General features: G+C 32.3%; 1 protein-coding gene across 2 annotated transcripts in view; it reads left to right on the top strand.

Annotated features, from left to right (window-relative positions):
• The window catches only part of mol (dual oxidase maturation factor 1 mol), a 74,143-nt gene that overhangs the window by 7,123 nt on the left and 45,848 nt on the right, over positions 1-21,172 (top strand). The window contains exon 2 of one of the 2 annotated variants that reach the window (XM_077442419.1): positions 13,151-13,347. The gene's annotated coding sequence lies outside the window, so the exon portion shown is untranslated. Of the gene's footprint in view, positions 1-13,150; positions 13,348-21,172 lie in introns of those variants that run through there. The other variant, XM_077442417.1, reaches the window with a different exon arrangement.

Genomic DNA, 21,172 nt, shown 5'->3' with positions numbered 1-21,172 from the left:
GGTGTAGAAGGGGTTAAATTAATGGATATGAATGAGAGTGTGGAAAATATGTGGAGATATCTCTTTCGTTCGTCGTTTCTCAAGTCGTAAAATAATAATTGTATGTAGGTGGGTATACATAGCGTTTTTTTCAATTGTCTATTTGTTATTTATTTTTTCTGCAAATTAGTCAATAAAAATTATATTTAACGACAGAAAGAGGCATTGAAAAAGTGTGAATTGTAAACTTTATCAATTATTTTTACTTTATTTATGTATGTATGTCCGTACGAAGTAACAATAAATGAATGATTTGATTGTTATGACGTTTTAATTGAATTTGTAATCTCAATAGTATTCAACAATTTGAAAATTACTTACATATATTATAAATCATAATGAACTTGTAAGTCGTTATTTTATTAAAAAAAAAAAATTATAACCATTTTTGTAGCATATTTTGACGATACATAAACTAAATACCTTTTTTTTTCTAAATATATTTTGAATTAAATTATTATTTATATTTTATAAACATTTTGTTCGCGAGCATGTTGCATTGATATTGAAGTACTTCGAAATTTTCGACACAAAATGGCGTTGCCTGTATAATATTTTTCATCATAATGTGTACTTTATTTACATATTAACAATAAACTATTATTTTTTTCTGAATTAAAATTTCAACATTATATAATCAAAACGATGGGTAATAAATACATTTAATGGGATTTCTATTTGCATATGTATACATATGTATGCTTTTAATCTCCCATTCGAATATACAGATATATGTATGTATGTATTCGTCCCAATAGAAGAGAGCGCAGTTCAGACGTTGGTGCCTTTCTCATACTTTGGCCATATTTTACGAATGATTTATTCGAATAATATCATGTAGAGAGATTGAGGATCATCGATCGATAAAAAACACCGGTAGCTTAATGGCTCGAAATTAAAAAATGATCTCGTAAGTTGCACCGCATGGGGCCTCGACTCTCATAAGCCGCACCTACCACCATTATACATATTATGTACGTACATATATGTACATAAATTCATTCCGTTGCATAATAATTAAACAAAAAACATTTATACGCATGTGTGTATGTATGTGTTTAAATTTTAACTTTTTAACTGGCCTCTAACGTTTCGATGCGTATTTGGTATTCGTGTGTCGCTCGCTCGTGTCCAAGGAAAGGGGTGAAAATATTAACAATCTAATAAATTAATTATAATAATATATTTATTATAAATATTAATATATTATGCTTATTTATATAGTTGAATAAATAATTTATTATTATTTTAATTTATAAATATAAATTTTATTAATATTCATATTAATTATATTTTATTTGTGTAGTATTAAATTATTTATTTACATTTATAAATTTATATAGTATTAAATTATCTATATATTTATATACATTTATAGAATTATATAGAGTTTCTGCAGCCAAAAAATAATTTTCTACATTTGCAACTTAAAAGTTAAAATACTTGTATATGATACGTGGAATTTCCACACATTCGGTATTTTAGTTTAATCTGTATCGTATCGGATCAGAAAAATCGACTTGGAAAATATTGTAACGGCTTAAGTTTTTCTGAAATATGTAACTCATATGTAACTTTCATATTTTCTGAAATATGACATTTTTTTTTTTGCATAAGAAAATTTAATATATAATATGTGGAATTAAAATAATTTAAAATCAAAATTTTTCGATTAATTTTCACAATTACATATAGTGTTATTATTTTGGATTTTTGTGTATTATTAGTATTATATACATAGTACATACATTTATTTATTGCAATTACAATAATAATAATAATAACAATAATTAATACATATACATATTTACATATATATGTATGTAGATACGATATGTACCTTCTAAACTTTTAAAATAATAAGAAGAGTTCATTCTTATAATCTTGAAAGTTAAATAGCTTCGTTGCATCTGTAAATGGTGTTATTATTAGATTTCCAACATAATGAAGTGATTGTTAGCTGACTTGCATGGGATGTGGTGATGTTCGTTCAATAGTCAGTTCACATGAATATATTTATACATATTTGACGTATAATTGTCATAAATCAAACATTCGAATGCAATAGAGGTTTCCGATTTGAACTTATGATTTTTCTTTTATTTTTGCAAAACTTTCAAACATAATCTGTGTTGTGTATAAATATTTAGTCTCGGTTTGATCAGGAAAATGGGGTCGGAAAATATGTATAGTATTACATATTGTGGTCTTCGTGACAGCTTATCCGGATGGATAAGTGCAACGTTACGAATTGTTCCTTTTATGTTAAATGCATTGCAAAATTTTGAAATGTGTTCGTTGTTGAGACATATAAGACGACGCGTTTGAAAACAATGAAATATATATGTATGTTTGTATATATTCTATTTGACATAGTTTGCAAATCACACCGACTTACAAAATTGTGGTAAGGAAATTGTGAACTGTGACGGGGAAAATCGCATCCACGTGTATCCAAACTACCTAAATAATTAAGGAAACGCGTTTAAATGTTCCGTGGGTTTTGTTGCTTAAAAGATCGAGATTTGCATTACATATCTATGCGCTTTGCAATTGGGTAAGCCGTTCATTGTACATATACATATAAAGTTGGGATTTGTGATGTAAGTTTGGATCTTTTTTTTATTTCATATGTACAATGTATTGTATGAACTTTTTAGTAAAATAATCGGGTACCATTTATTGGCCCGGCAAATAAATAGAATGCCCCTCTCTAAAATAGCTCACACGATAGATTCAGTTTTCGCCCGGAAAATCAAACGTCAAATGGGATGCCAGTAACAAAAAAAAATATTGACCCTAACAACCTTTTAAAAATTTATTTTATTTATTTTTTACATATATGTATACCAGGAAGGCCTTACAGGTAACCCCAATGCGCCCTTCTTGGGCAATTACAAACATTGCAGGATTTTTTTTATTATACAAGTCGCTGAATTACGAGACATTGAAAAACTCGCGAAATGACGAAACATCTATGAATTGTACATACATTTTTATTGTACATTTATCAATCTCAAATAGTGGTGACATAGTAGGTAGGAAGGATATTTAGCCAATTTTACCGTGAACCGTTTCAACAATGAAATCAGAGAAAATTGGCAAACTCTGATAGGAAACGATCCATCTGGAGTCACAAATATCCAGGTCTGACCAGCAGCACTACAGATATACTCTGAAAAATTCTTTTCAATCGAGGTCAGCTCGTGGGATCGAACCCGGCGCCTCTCGACGCTATGATGACCGAGCTATACTGCTGGATAATCTTAAATGAATAGGGCCAACCCTAACTTAACCTAACCTAACTTAAACCTTAAATAAATAAGTTTTGGCTGCTAAGATATTACGATTACCCAGTGGTTATGATTTCACTGAAACGTCAAATTTTATTTCTGCTACTGGCAACCCGTTTGACGTTTGATTTGCCTACTTTTTGTCGTACTTCATTAGGGCATTTTAAGTGGAAACATTTTAAAACGCTGCATTTTGAGATTTGAGGCCTGTAAGTTGAAAATAAGATTTGACAGTGTTACGAAAATATTATATACATATCGAGGGTCAATGATCGGGGTTTGTTTATACATAGTTGTGGATATTGGGTTTTGTAAATTAAACACACATTTTTGCTTACGTCACGCGATGTAAAAAAATACGTACTTTTCATATTATCCGATGCCGATTCCGATTTCGACTTAGATATTGACTTCGAGTTTTATAATTTTTTTTATTGCATAATTTAATTGGCATAACCGATTCCCAATTTTTGTTTCAGTTCCGATTCCGATTAATTATTACTATTCATATTGTAACTTTATTTTAAATTATGTATCAATCCGAAAGCACCCGTGGAATTTTCAACGGGCATAAAACTAGTTATATACATATAATTCACAATGAAAGATGACTAGTTAAAAGTGGTCGTGAATATATTGTAATAACTATAAGTCACAACTAGAAGTGTTTCATAACGTAATAAAATGTTAATAAGAAGCTTCTTTGGAGGAGTGGATCGAGCACACCCATCTCTGAACTCCTCTCACCAGATGACATTCTACTTTGCAATCTTCAAACGTAGTCATTTACCACTCAGCAGCTGATTAGATTTCTTTGCAAATTTTTTTAATGTTTATCTGAATTACCTTCAATTAATGCATGTGCATATACGTACATACCTATGTATGTACCTGAGAAATATAATACGCACATACATACATACCACACTTATAAATATAAATATAATATAGTAGTATAAAATATAATAATATAATAGTTGTTGTCTGAACGATTACCGAGTGGAACAGAGCGCGGATCTGCACAGATAAAATCCGCAACCGTCACTTTACGCAATATAACACAACGCTCGTTTCACAAGAATAGATCCAAAAATAAAGTTAACATTTTGCCTAGAGAACGTACGTATGTATGTATGTATGTATTTACCTATTCCTGCTGTACAATATTCAATATATGTACATATCTATTATATTTTGTTAATAAAACATGAGAAAAATTTTAGCAAGAACCTTCTCCTAACAAGATGTCTCTTAATTATTTTATTTTTTTGGGACATCTAAAAGAAAATGTACAGATATAAACTTAAATTATTTCATTTAATTAATGTCTATTTCTATTTAAGTGTAATTTATGTCGTGGTAAATTGACGCAATTTACAGGGGGCGTATTAATATTTCGCTTATTTTTAATTACAAAAATGAGTTGTTCGATAGGCAACACAACAAATAAGCAAGTTATTAATGATTGGGTAATTGCCTTTATATACCTTTATATCCGCATCTAACGAGATTAATTGTTGAAAGTCAATTTCGCAATAATGGTGGCACCGAGCTCGGTTAGTAATAATGCTGTGTGCTATTCCTACTTTTCCTTATAATTTATGCATTACAATAAATAATTCGCCAAGTAAGTAGATAAATATCTGCAATATATCTATCCTCCACACCGTTTTCCGTTTACAAACGAAAACAAAAAAATTTAATGGACGTATCGAAATTAAACAGACTAATTATTATCAACGGATCGTGAATAAATCGGTCGACCGGTCGAGAGAGATGTGTGCGATTAATTTTGCACAAATTTCGCGCCGATTTCACAATCAGACTAATCGGAATTGTATATTTAAACATTGCTGCTTAATTAATTTCAATTTTTTATTTTAATTTATTTAATTTCAATCGCGGAAATGAGCTATTGAGAATTGAGCTATATATATGCCTAGGGAAAAAAACGGGTCGTGGAAAACTCGGAAAATTCAATTGTAATATTGTTTATTTTTTGAAGTTATATTTTTTTTAATCTACTATGTATACTTCTGATTTCGGAAAATAGTATAATTTGTGTTCTTGTTCGTGCACTATATAAATCCATATTTTTCAACTTATTCGGCATACTATTTTAGTGTGACCTATCTTAGTCCACGGGTTTTCAGAAAACCCCTGGGGAACGCATAGTATGTTTTAGTCAGCTTTGTAATATAGAACTCTTGACTTACACTAACAATTTTGAAGTTTGTTTTTGTTTCCTCATTTTTGAAATGCCCGAATTTTTCAGGCATTTCCATTCTATTGAAAAATAAATAGTCAATAACTCTTTGGATACTTAAATGTGATTTATTGTAGATACGCTATGCATGATTTAATTCAAATGCAAAATGAATACAATAAATATTAAAAAACAGTACGGTTACTATTTGATAAATAATAAAAATATGCGAATTGATTAACATTCAACATGAAATCAATCATATTGAAGTATTATATCCATACGTATGTAAATTCAGCACGAAAATCCGTTTTGCAACTGTTAAATTTATATTTATTGTTTTAAATCAAACTGACATTTAGATATGACGATGATTAATAATAATAATGCGAAGGCAAAATATAAAACGTGTCGAAAAGCAGAAAATAAAAAAAAATAACAATATAACATCAGCCCCGCCTCATCCATATTCAAGTGAAACGATTGCTATCTCAAAAACCTTCATATTTTCGCGCTACATCTCAAACTTTCCATTTATGATTAGATAATGGTTCTAAGAAGGATTTCAGCATTAAGATTTAATACTTTTATCATTTGAACTCGTGACATTTTCCTATACATATGTAGCATTTCATTCATTTACGTGGAGAAAATGTGTACGGAAGCACACATGGGATTATCCAGTATTTGAAAATGAGAAAAAAAGAGCAAATAAATAAAAAGTTGATCGTATGACCTATTGGGTAATATGTTGTTGTGGAATTTAATTGCACACGCGCACGATTACCCACATGTACATATATGTATTTAAGTATGTATGCTATTTAATGTAATAACTACCGCATGCTTGTTCGGAAAAAAAATCTATGTGCTAAACTGAGGTCGTTGCAGTGTGCTAAAGATGCGGGTGAGCGATTGGAATGTGCGCATCTCGATTGTGTACCTGTTCTTATAGTGATTTATAGCACGTGCGCATATTGTGTGTGTGCGTTTGGAGATGTGCGCAGGTAGTAGTGGCGAAACGAGTGGGGAGTCTATAAAGTCGACGTTTCGTTTCCAAATCCGTATCACAGCTTAAGTCTTAATAAAATTGAGGTCTTACATTGTTATTGTGTTAATGTGGGTGACTTTTATCTCGCACACACGCAAGTGAGCTTTTAAACCTACGACAATGCATTGCTACGGTCACAAGATGTCCAGATGACACAAGTGACAAAGATAATTTAACCCTTGAATGAGTTTTCCCAAGTTCGAAATACTTTTCACACATCAGCCAGCAGCGTGGATTGGTGATTGCGTTAATACTAAGCACCGAGAGAGGTCTCCGGGTTCAATCTCGAGAGCTGACCTCGATTGAAAAGAATTTATTCCGAGTATAATCTTTAATGCTGCTGGTCAGATTTGGATTTTGTGAAGTTTCCTATCAAAGTTTGCCAATTTATCTGGTTTCATTGTCGAAGCGGTCACCCACTATGCCACCACTATTTGAATATGATTTCAAAAAGTTATTATCTGTAACTGTATGTAGATGTCTCGCTATTTTTTTTATATAACACTAGCTGAACCCGGCATACTTAGCAATGCCACAATAACGCATGCAATTCCCGTTCCCGCAATCCTCGTTTCTCGTTGTGTTTCATTGTATAAGTGAATGTTTCAGTTTCAAATTAATACTTAATAATCAAATTAAATTACAGTAATGATAATTTGTCGGAAAAACAATCTAATCTTAAATGAATAAAACAAACCCTGAAAATGTAACTGGTTATGATTTCACTGAAACGTCAGTGAAGCATATATTTTCACTTGAAATATAATTTCACTGTGACATAGATACATGTAGTATTTTTATTATGTTCTGTAGTTTCACTGTGGCAAAAATATGTAAACAAATAAATGAATTTTGATAAAAGTTTCGGTAAGGCTACATAGTTTTCTAAAAATTTACAAATATATGCAATTATGTAAAATTAGTGATGTCGTTTATTAGTAATATATAATTTTGAAGGTGCTTCATACGTACATAATATCATAAATTCAATATGAATTAAAAATGTATGAGATTTTTGTATGCAGCTGTGAATCAAGGATGCGTATTCAGAGTAGGTGATATGTGTTTGGGTAAACAGTTTTTTTTTCTTTATCCTTTTAATTACATTGTGACATTGAAAGCATCGCAATATTATTTAATGTGATGATCAACCGAAACGTATTCGACGATTCGGCAATATTAAAAAGGTGAACAGGTCCAGAAGCAGAAGGACACGTGTCGTGTCGCATTCAGTAGCCGGCATGAAAATAAACTGAACCCGCATTTTTTGCGCGGAAAAGTATTGCGCAATATTTCGAATCGATTGTTTTTAGTGAGTTCGTGACGAAGATGATCCACATAGATAGCGGTTTTGATGAATGGTTTCGTACGCTCGTAGACATCTTCCTCGACCGTTTTATTATGTTCCTTATGTACCTATGTACATATATGTACATGTGTATATTTCGACTGAGTCATCGATGACTGCCGACTTGGAAAGAAAGTCAGCTGAAGAAAGTCAAACTGGCAGAATATATTATCTATGATTAACCGAAGGCGACGCGCTAAGTAGCCAAAAAAATATATCATATATACATATGTATGTACGTATACTCGTGAGATGAAGTGAAAGTGTTGTGTAAATTTCGGATATATGGCGAAGATTCGATATATTATATTACACCGGATTGACAAATTGAAATGTCTGTTTTATCCCCTTCAATTTCCGTAAAATTGTTGCGAAAGTGATAAAAACTGTTGTTGGTGGTGTTGTTTATTTTTCTATGAGAAAGTGTTTTTCTTTTTCCGTTTCTTAAGCAATTTTTAATGGACACGCTCTTGTGCTATGTCCTTCCTCCTCCCGCTCACCCATGATTAAATCCTGGGTGAACTGTCATTTATTATATTTATTGCATACATTATATTATATGTGGGGTTTAGTTTTCTAACCTAGCACTGTATGTATGAATGATTATCCCAATACGACATATGTCTCCTGACAACCAGATCCTACATTTTGGGGGTTCATCCGGGAAATATATTTTGAATATATCAAATATGAATTATTGACTTGTTTATTTATTATTAATATTTATTGCTTTTTGAAATTGTATGAAAAAATCTAAAATTCGAGTTTGTCATTGGAAAAAACCCATTCGCAACAATTTGACGCCTCTTTCTTTGGAAACAAATGTTGATAGTAAATTTCTATATAAATAGGTAGTTACATTATAATTTATCTTTATTCTCAACATATTATGCGTATATACATACATATGTATGTACTATGTATGTATATGAGCCGTTATATTTGAAATTGGTAAAGTCCACTTATCTTCACTTCGAAAAATATCTCGCAAAACATTAATAAATATAATGTTTTGCTTTAGACAATATTTAAAAATATTGTAATACGCTTACTCCGCTTTTCCAAGATTCTAGACATCGATTTAAAATAAGTGATAACAATTTGTGAGTCAAGTCAAACAGAAATAGTGTTTTTGGAACTGAAAATTGGACTTCCGTCACTTACAAATATAGCGAATTATATTTTTTTTATTTTATTATATACATGTATACCAGAAAGGCCTAATAGGTAAACCCCAATGTGCCTTCCTGGTCAATTACAAACAATGCAGCATTTTTACTACATACATATGTACATAAGTCGTTGAATTACGAGACATCTATGACTTTTAAATTGTATTGTACATTAATCATACTCAAATAGTGGTGACATAGTATATGGGGAGGTTTTCATCCAATTTAATCGAGGAACCGTTTCCACAATGAAATCAGAAAAATTGGCAAACTCTGATAGGAAACGATTGACCTGGAAGTCTAATCAGCAGCATTACAGATATACTCAGAATAAATTCATTTCAACGGGATCGAACCCGGCACCTCTCGGTGCTAGGCAAAATCCCAACCACCGAGCCATGCTGCTGGTAATGAATTTATTTAAATTTTTTCTACCTATGTACATATATAAAGTCACGTGAAATTGTATTTAATCAAATTAAAACACCTTAAGTTTATCAAACGTTATTCTAAAAATATACATGGAGAAAAATGCGCGATTTCTGTTGTTTAGTTACGATGTTTTGATCAATAGAAACCGAGATTTAAGCCACTGAAATGAAATATATTGTACGGCGAATATTGGGCACATTTTTTTATTACTATTACGTGAAAGTGCATGGGATTTGGCAGTTAGTAAATAATTTCAGTTCCGTTTCCACTCTTTTAGAATTGCAATATAATGAGAGGTCGATGTTACGTTTCCGCAATTTGTTCGAAATTAGAATCACAACTATGTATAAATCTATGTATGTATATATGTATAGTGCCCGAAATGCAATCATACGGTGCGGAAAAACTGCATTCGCTTTTTGTTTTCAGTGACATTTGGAACGTTCGCGTTCAATTGAGCGGATTAATTTGGCGTGGCGTGCCATTTAGCCGTGTAATGAGAATAATATGTGTCGATTGTCAAAAAGTTGGGAAACTGCGATCATGTCCAGCGATGATTGTTGATTGTGATCGATTGGGAAACGAGCGACCCGAACAAATACCTGCTGATTGGCCTCGAAACCCCTGAAAATATCAAACAATACGATACATTCTCAACACTCAGCACTCGAACGCTCTTTGCAAATTCTATTTTTAGCAAACGTTAAATCGCCCATTTTGAACGTACGTACGTACATATATATGTATGTATGTACCAGTGGCGTGCGGTAACTTTTCAACCAGAGGATGCTGTCCAAAACACGATCAGTTTATTTTTTTTTTAATTTTATTTTATTCTTCCAAATATTGTCATATTTATATTTATTAAAATGTTTTTGATGTGTTTTCGTCTTTTATTGAATGAATATTCAATATTGGTGTGGGTTTTGGGCTCGTAACAATAATCTCTTTTTCATTATATGGTAGAGAGGCAAATATCCTTTTTAATACATTTTTAATTAAACAATTGCAATTATTATTAACAACGGCGATAAGTCCACTTGCATTTTTTATCTATATTTAGGGCCATAATAAATAATAATTTAGGACGTAATCAATTACAATAAAATAATAAAATTGAATAACTTAACGTAACGTACGAAATATCAATCAACGAATCAAGCGAAAGTCCATAAATAAAAAAACGAATCAAGTCCATACATACGCAAAAGGAGATTTTGCTTCCAGAGCAAGTGTCGCGCGAGCGAGACGACTGTAGAGTCGTCTCACTCATGCGCATACGCAAGAGTGGCAGTTCACTTGTGCGCATGCGCAAAAGATTTGTAGAGAACTTCAGCATTCAAGGCGATACGAGATTTGTGTGAAACGAGCATCGGTCGCGCAGACGGCTACGGCCTTTCAACGGGGATGTTCGTTTATGTCAATTTTTGATCAGACAAAATATCGTATATATATATATATATCATAATCACGTAATCAAAAATATATGAAAGAAAATTTTAAGGGATGCTCAGCATTCACAGCATCCATGGACGGCACGCCACTGCTACGTTCATAGATATGTACTAGCTCTGTACTGTTAAATAATACCGTTGCGTTTTTGCGAATCGATGGAGACGCCGATTTTTATCGCGGTTGCGCAATTCAAATTCGAAATTGCGCAATCGCCGAAATAACCGTGAAATCGTTTGTCGTAGATTTGAAAATACAGACCTTGGGATTTCACGATAGCACCATAAAACGAGACAAGGTGACCTCTGTCTTCTCCTGTCTATTTTAACTGACTGCGTGGTCAGTTGCTGTTCGAACGTTTCGCCCTTTTTTAGTGAATTTAATAAAAAATATGCGCCATGTCGCGTTGTGAAAACCTCTCTCATATAGTGATTGTAAAGTCATGTTTGAAAATTTAATCATTTTGATTATTTTATATATGTATATGTAAGTTCATTGCCGGTAAATGGGCCCAAAATGGTACTGGTAAATTCACAAAGCATGAAACACTTCAAAAATAAGACTCTAAAACTACATATGTACTTAGATGGAACGGTTTTTTGGCCAATATTTAAAACTTGAGGAAAGGTCTGATGAATCACATAACATTTTAGCCACTAAAACTTATAGAAAGCTTTATGATACTACGTGGTGATACGACATACCCGTTGTTGATGGAACAGTTGGGACTTTATGTCCCTTATAATTATGTGCGTGGTAGACATCGTCTTTTGATGGTTCGCACAGTTTTTTTTCGAATGGCTCCTATTCCAAGGGCTATTCGACTTCTTAATGAAATCGTTAATTGTCGGATATTATTCTAGCTTACATATTTGTCTGGTAGTCTGCGCTCATCATTGTTTTCATGATTGATGAGTGGAATTTTGATTTACTATCTTCCATTTGGGCCTCACAGGGATGTTTTGATGTATTTGCAGTTGGCTCTTTTTTATAGGAACTGGCAGTAGGTGCAAGACATTCCTTATGCTACATTTTATTATTTGATATGTTTACGTCATCTGCCATTATTAAATACTATTTTTTTGTAATTATGTATAAATGTATTTTGGTTTGTGTATATACGTTTGTGTATATCGCGTCTTATATTGTACATTAGTTCGCAGTGTGCTCGAGTTTGGCTCCATTATATGGTATCCCTATCAACTTCGTTACTCTCTAATGTTGGAACGAGTCCAAAGGAAATTCCTTAGATTATTATATCTGAAGACATTTGGATTTTATCCATATCTGTTCCCTAGTGCCTTTGTCTTGGGATCTTTGGGTTTCAACTCCCTGGCAAAGAGAAGATATTTATTTCTTGGGAAACATTTCGTACAATTACTTAGATGAGAGATTCACAATCCCGCTATCCTGGAGAAACTAAAATTCTGGGCCCCGGAAAATCATAGATTTTTAAGAAAACATGATATATTTTTGCCAATTAGGGCTAAATCAAACGTGCTCATGAACTCCCCCGTCTCGAGAGCTGTTCGACTCCTTAACTTACTGGCACATTACTTGGACCTCTTCGATGCCAGTTATGTTGAGTTGGTGGAACACATCCTAAATAGCACGATATAAATTTTTCAATCTTATTTCTTTGTTTTTATTTTGTGTACATATTTTTTACTTGATTTTTATTATTTTTTTATGATGTTTTTTTTTTTATTTATGATTTTTATTATTTTTTTATGATGTTTTTTTATAATTTTTCTGATTTTTATTATTTGTATTATAATCACATTGACGCTTTGGGGCAACCTGTCAAGTCTCTGTGGTATTGATTTTTTTTTAAATAAAAAATAAATACATACATATGTATTTATATATTTATTTTTCTTTCTGTATTTTTCTTTTTATAAGACACTAGTTGTTTTACCCGGATTCACTCAGTATTTGTATTATAAACAGCTTAAACATGGCGAATCTAATAGTAAATATTCATTTGTTTTTTTTATTAAAATCATTTGAATCGAAAAAAAATACATCGAATCGTCATAGAAACTGATTTTTTTTTCGATGTTACGAACCAACATTACATATTTACATACTTACAAAGTCGATTAAAATTAAATCGATTATGTACATTTGTATTTATTTTATTTTTTATTGTTTCAGATGCTGCCAGAAATGTCAACTCACGCAGTGAAATCATAATTATAATAGTTCGTGAAGACGTGTATTTGGAAGATATTAAAAAAATATGTTGAGTGTGTTGAGTGATAAAAAATATTAATAATAAAAAGTGCAAAAGTTTATAATAATCGGGTGCTGACATGAAAAGAAAGAGACACAGGTGTACCAAATCACCATCGGTGAGTGTTTATACTTTGTCGTTCTATTTTTATTTTATAATTATATAAATCGATTTCCATTTAAAGTCGACACGACACGACACCGTAACCAGATAGTAGTGTTTGCTCTGTAAATATGTACGCTCCAGCGAAGATGCAAGAGAATTGCACAAAGATCGGATGCAGTCATTCGAGTGGTCAATATTTGCACAATATGTTTGTGTTTGTTCGCCGTGTTTGCACAATTCGATTCGGAGAACTTTTGAGATTCGTACGTGTGTAGTACACACACACACACACATTCACGATCGCGATATTTTGTCTACTTTTGGTTTTGAGGTGTGTGTGACAGTTTGAGAAGCGGCGGGGTTGTATAGAAAGCGAAAGGTTGCGACCTCAAAAATGCCAACAACAATTTTTCTTTTTCGAAAGGGGAAAGTTCGAGTTTCCGTGACCCTTATCGCTTTTTTTTTCTTCATCTTCTTTCTTTTCACTTTCTCCGAGGTGTGTTATGCTCTTTGGCAAATGACCCGGTCCAACTGTTTGACCTTGAAGTTTGTAATTCAAATAGTGCTTCCCGTTATTCGATACGGTGGCAGTGGTTGTCAAACAGGCAAGAGTTGTTGCATTCTTAGTTTGTTTGCAAGATAACATTGAAGCCCAATTTTAGATTTTTACAAATTGCATAAAATGGTTCATAGAGATAAACAAATGAAAAAGAAAAGAATAAAAACCAAAACATTACTAAATAGAACAGTACAAAACTAAACAAAGTGATATAATATTGGATAAAGATTAGATATATGTATTATATAATAGAAATAGAAAATGATCAATCAAGACTCTCCTGATGGCAGTCCTGAATTGATGCAAGGAAATACCGAATAGATCAACGCCATTCAGCTTCCCTTTAAACATTCGATAAACACGCTGTAGATAGACATATTTTAGGGTATTGGTTTTGAAAGGATTAAGTGAAAAGAGTGCAACGTGTCTATGTAGAATACCTAACTGGGATCCTGAGACCAACCTTACTCAGTAAATCGGGACAATCAAGGAAACCATTTAGGAGCTTAAAAAATAATGTAGCATCAGTGAGTCGTCGTCTGACAGAAAAATTGTTAAAGGATAGGAGCTTTAAAATATCGGGAACAGTAGTATGGGCGTAGATAGGAAAACGGTAGCGTAAGGGTTTGATAAATTTTAATTGGACTTTTTCAATGGGATATATAAAAAAGTGATCAGATAATTGAGGCAAATTCAAGGTGAGATCTTAAAAGAGAAAAATAAAGTAATTTAAGTACATGAGGATCATTACAGAGTTTAGATGAGCGTAGTAGGAATCCAATAAATTTATATGCTTTATTAGTAATGAAGGAAATATGTTCAAAGTAATCGAGTTTATTATTAAAAATTACACCAATATCTCTAATAGAAGAGGGTGTATTTAGAATTGAATAGTTTAAATGGTAATGATAAGTGATCATAGATTTATTTCTGGTAAAATTTAAGATGTAACATTTTTCAGGATTTAGCAATAGGTCGTTATTTTAACAATATATAGCAAATCTATCCAAATCTTTTTGCAGTTTATAAAAATCGTCTATAGTGTTAATAGGCTTACAATGTTTTATGTCATCAGCATAAAGAAGTATAAAAAAGTATTTAAATATGTATGAAATGTCATTAATATAGAGTAAGAAAAATAAGGAACCTAAATGGGACCCTTGTGGGACTCCAGAGGGAATAAAGCATGTGTTTAGAGCAGGGCTGTGGAGTCGGAACCAAATGTATCGACTCTGACTCCGACTCCAACGAACTATTTTAGTAAGATGGACTTTTCTCGCCATCGTATAAAATTATTAGTGATAAAAATAATTGCGATTTTCATAATATAAAAAAATTACTAAAAATTGACATGTAACCCAATTTATTGAATTATTGGTAATGAAATAGGTATAAATAATAAGCAACTACATTCATACAATGTTATTATATTATATGTGTATGAATTTCATACAACAAATCAATATAATAAAAACAAAGATAATAAAAAGTATGAGACGAAGGAAACATCTGTTTTGGCCAGAACACATCAAAATATATATACGTGTATGTAGTTCATAGATTTTACTTATAATGTTATTTCCATTTCAATTTCAATTTATTAGCAGATTAATTTAATAAAATTAGAGACTCCAGCTGACGCAACCGTAATACTATTAATTTAAAAATATAATAAAAAGGAGTTGCAGTTGGTTTAATTTTACGACTCCAACTCCGCTTGAAATATTCCGACTCCGACTCCACAGCCCTGGTTTAGAGTGCATACTTGTGTATTATTGATTATGAAAGAAAGATCAAACGCTGCAGGCAAAAAATCAACTATTTTACAATATTTTCTGTAAACTACATAGTAAGGACGATTGCTGGGTTCAGAATCAATTTTTCGTAACAGCTAAACCAGAAGGCTTAAGCGCAAGTTACTATGAAAATCTAATTAATTTAATCATTTACTAATTAAAAACAAATATAAAACACCCCAAGGTGTCAAAACGAGCTACTGTTGTTTTACATATGTACTTCCGTTTTCTACAACCTATTTATGCAAAGTAGGATTTTCGTACTATCCTGCACAGGTCAAACTGCAGAAACAAACTCGACGCCACACCAGATATAACAATTCCACTCACCCATATTTGTGCCTGATATCAAGAAGATTTGCGATTTAAGGACTCAAAATCATAAATCTATCTTCTATGTATATAAAAATGAATGTCTGTGTGTGTCTCAAATAGGCTCCTAAACCACTGAACCAATTACGATGGAACTTTCAGGATTTGTTGTATGATTTGCCAAGTGTTCCTGTGCAGAAAAAGTTTGGGAAACCCTGCCGTAGGGGATCGACCGGGTGTGAGAAGGTCATGTGTGAAAAAAAAGGCAGTAATCCATCACGTCACTGTCATCTGTATCTGTTCGACAAATCATTTCGCTGGTGGAATACGTACAGTAATTTTTTCGTAGAAAGTCGCGTGTTGGTCGCACACGTGGAATAATACAATGGCGCTTAGTAAACACATGTACAGATAGCATGTAAACTTGACCCGAATACCTTTGTTTTGACATGGCGAAAGCATACCGGTACGTATCGCATTTCTCGCCAATATCAACACATTCGTTTCGCAACTGTATGACGTCCGCCATTTTTCACTTTCTTTTTTGTTTTTTTTTATTGTTTCGGGCGCATTGCGATGTCTCCTCGAAACGTTGTAAAATGATCAATAAAACGGGAGAGGATTTTTTTTAGCGTTCGATAATAAACACAATTACAGAGGCGTCAATCAACATCGATCGTTGAGATTAACCCCTTCACTGCCGCTCGACAAGGCCGTGAAATGGTTGCGCAAAACGATTGTCGTTTCAGTAGACGCTCGCTGAAAATAGTGTAACGAAATTTGTATCATGTACACAATTTATATATATATGTATATATATATTACTCAACTCGTTCGTTTCCAAGGTTTATTTTTTTTTATAATTATTTATTACTTTCAGTAAACGTTTTGTTTTTTTTTTAACTTGTTGTTGTCTAAGATTTGTCTCATCTGAATACAATTTTCTGTTGCAGATATAATGATATAAAGATTTCATTTCAAACTTGATAGAATAATTGAAAAATATCATATAATATTCATTTTATGTAATTCAATCTCTAAATTATATTTATATTAGTGGTTTTACCCGGCTTTACTCGGTATTTGTAATATAAGCCACTTAAAAATTAGCAATCTCATAGAAATCAATTTATTTGAATAGTTTTGTTTTATTCAAATTTATTTGAATATTCATTTGTTTTTATTAAATTTAAAGTCATGGATTCTACAAACCAACGATAGTTACATACATACAAAGTCTCTTTCGAAATTATATATTAGATAATTATACCAGAATCCGGCGGTCCCCCTGGGCCCTCGCCCCCGCCGCCCTCCAGGGCCTTCGTCCTCGGCGCCCCCTGGGCCTTCGCCCCCACCGCCCCAGGGGCGAAGGCCCGAATGTCGTCATGGAAACTTTGACTTCTTTACAAAGCTCCCAAAGAATATTACATATATACATATGTACATACAAAGTCTCTTTCGAAATTATATATTAGATGATGAAACTAGTGACCTGTTTAAATAGCGCATAAATCGTATATTAAACACATATGCCAGCAGCATAGCTCGGTCGTTAAGCTTCTGCTTAGCGTCGAGAGGCGCCGGGTTCGATCCCATGAGCTGACCTCGATTGAAAAGAATTTTTCTGAGTATGTCTGTAGTGCTGCTAACAGGTCAATCGTTTCCTATCAGAGTTTGTCAATTTTCTCTGATTTCATAATTGAAACGGTTCCCGATTAAAAATTGGCTAAAAATCTTTCTACCTACTATGTCACCACTATTTGAGTATGATTAATGTACAATAAAATTTATATACAATTCATAGATGTCTCGTAATTCAGCGACTTGCATAATAAGAAAAAAAATGCTGCAATGTTTGTAATTGGCCAGGAAGGCGCATTCGGGTTACCTGTAAGGCCTTCCTGGTATATATGTAAAATAAATAAATAAATAAGTATATAGTCCTGCCAGTTAAAGCACTACTTTTTTTGCTTTCTTCTCAAAAAATTTTTTTTCTTATCGTGGTAAAATGTTAAGATTAACTTAGATGATTATCTAATGCATATCTAATTCGAATGTTGCTTGTCGAACTTTTTTTTTAGAACTTTCGTGGGCAATTTTTTCCTGCTATTGGACGATATCCAAAAATAATTGTTTCAAATATGGAATCCATGTTATATTTAATGATAGGTTTATATCTTAACCTAATTAACCAGCTTTGTCCATGATTATTTTTATACTTTCGGCCTAACACGTACATATGTATATTGTTTTCACGATTTTTTTAACATCACTAACAAAATTGATTAAATTTTTTTGAACAATTATTTAATACAATATCAACTCGTCCGATCACACACACATTGAGAAAAATTGGAGCGTGCATTATTATTTATTTCTGTTGCAAGTTACGGGAGCTTTCATCAATCGTGCGATTTCAGTAACTGGTTGTATGAGAATTTTTTCACTAATTTCATTATTATTTTTAAATTGAACGCAATTGGTGTGATGTTTTGACATTTTTATTACACACGTACATATAGTATAATGTAAATTAATCGGAATGCTTTCACACTCTTATATGTATTACAATATAATATGTAAGTGATGTGATGTGTACGTGACGCAATAAATGACTTTTAAAATAAATAAACGAGTAATCGATCAAAACTGTATCCGTCGTATTTTTGGGCAAATAAAAAATAAAATAATCTTTCACATCTGAAATTGCTTAATTGAACAGTATTAGATGTAATCGTTCACGACTTAGCATGTATGTATTGTAAATAGCTTGCTCAACGTCGATTGTTGGTTCAAAAACGTCGTTACTTTAAATATTTTTCCAGTTTAAGTGAATTAAATTACATCTATTTTGATTGCGAGGAATGCACAGTATTATTTTTGCGCCCGGGGCTATTACTGCTACGAAAAATGTTCGGCGAAATTGTTTGGTAATATTTATAGTCGATAATAAAAAAAGCCGAGCCTTGGGGCCAATATCGAATGTGAAATCTGGCGGATTCGAGAGATACGATTCTGGTACTTACACTGGAAGAGATTACACTTAAATATGTTAATAGATGTAGGGAAAAAATGGCTATCAGACAGCTTAAGCCTATCGCCCTGGGCGCTGCAAAACTGGGCCGCTAATAACTGCGCTATTATATGTAGTTTAATTATTGGTTCGGTCGTTCTTGTGTTGCTTGCGATTATTCTGCTATTTTACAATTATTATTTATTTATTTTTGCCGATTCGGGGAAAGAAAGTCTCACTTTGACAAATGACGACTTTTTTTGGTTCAGAGACGAGATATGACTTTTCTTATAGATCTATGCCCATAATAACAAAAATTCTATTGATAACTGGCTTACCTCGATAAAATAAACGATTTTTTGTTATTAATCCACAAGAATAGTCGAAATATGATTTTTTTTAAGTGGAATTTTATTTAATTCTCATATAAAGACAATTTAATATATTATCCCTATTAATTAAATTCAAATTCGTGTAAATACGAGTAAATACTAGTATGAGCTTTTAGCTCGAATTTTACCGATTTAAAATTCAGCACATTACCAATTAACCCTTTTAAACAAAAAAAAAATAGTGTGGCCAGAACACTATTTCAATAAACATGTTTCAATTGAAAATACTCAATATAAAATAGTATTAACAGTGGGAAAAAATCCCAATTTAAAATACGTACTTTTGACTTTTGATTTAAACTGGACGATTACTTATGGAGATTTGAAAGCTGAAAAGTACTAAAAATGGAAGATAAAATATCCAACTATAGATTCCAATATTCATTTTGAATAGGAAATTGACAGATTTTGAGACATCGACCGAACAACACCAAAATATAGAAAAATCGCGCGATTTAAAAAATACATATACATACTATCTCCGAATCTCGAGCCAATCAACATTTTTCATTATCAGATTCGTGTTTACTGGGCATAGATCTATAAGAAAAGTCATATCTTGTCTCTGAACCATTTTTCGTGTCAAACAGTGTAATTAGAATTATACAAATGTATTTTTCGTCACTTTGACATTTTTTTTCGTCACTCATGAACTACATATCTATATATTCTATGTGTATCTAACTTAACCGGAAGTGGCAATTTGTAGTAATAAATGGCGGACGTGTTTGAGTAAGCGTTTTGTCAAAAGCTATCAAGGAAATTGGCTTGAAAAATGGGTGCATTTGTAATGCTTTGATAAAATCTGCGAAATCGGAAGTGATAGTTTATTGTTGCGCTGATTCGGTTTTAAATTTTCGCAGTGTATGTAATACAAACGTACATAAATGTGTCAAGACCATTTCATCGGAAGCACAAGTTTATGCTGTCTGATTAGATAGTAGAAGACTTATGTGCTATTTATAAACGATTTATTACATTCGTATAACATTCATTGAAAAATTCCATGAAATGGCCCGAAACAAAACGGCTTCGGTGAAATAGCCCCAAGTTATTTTCATACTTAACCGTATGTACTATGAACGTTTGAATTTATAATATAAACTTAATAACGTTGCAAATTGAAACAAATATACTGTAGCTCAGGTTTCATTAAATTTAATTTTACCAGACTTATGAGTATAGACATCTCTAACTCGTTGTTTTTTTTAGTATATGTATGAGTCATTCAAATCGACTCGTGTTGAATCTTATGAAACTGACCAGTTCATCAACATGAAAATCAAACAGGTCCAAATGCTCATCTATCACATTAAGGAACAGGACAGCCTTTACGAGAGGCGAGTTACCGAAAGCCGACGTTTTCGCAACAATAGGTTGGAAAAGTCGACAATGTCGCAAAGCTCTACCGCATTCAGGCGCCCAAAATTTAAGCTCCAGCAAAATTGAAGGGTTGTCAATACTTTCCTTTAATACTCCGAAGAAGTATTTAGAAATCGCAATAATTCTTCTCGAAGATGGTGAGTCAAAGCCTTGGGCAGCTTGTAAAAAGGCAGTGGTAAATAAATAGGGGTTATATTTATATTCCCTCGTGTAAAGTTTATATTATAAACATATGTACATATTAAAATAGTAGTTTGAGCCTGAGAACGCAAAAGAGAAAAACGATTTATTATATTCGTATAAAATTCATTGAAGAATACCATGAAATGGCCCGAAACAAAACGGCTTCGGTGAAATAGCCCGAATTTTTTTTCGTACTTAAT

This window comes from Arctopsyche grandis, chromosome 12, assembly GCF_051622035.1.
Source record: "Arctopsyche grandis isolate Sample6627 chromosome 12, ASM5162203v2, whole genome shotgun sequence".
Taxonomy (NCBI): Eukaryota; Metazoa; Arthropoda; class Insecta; order Trichoptera; family Hydropsychidae; genus Arctopsyche; species Arctopsyche grandis.
The sequence above is the reverse complement of the archived record's forward strand: the minus strand, read 5'-3'. Positions and strand labels throughout refer to the sequence as shown.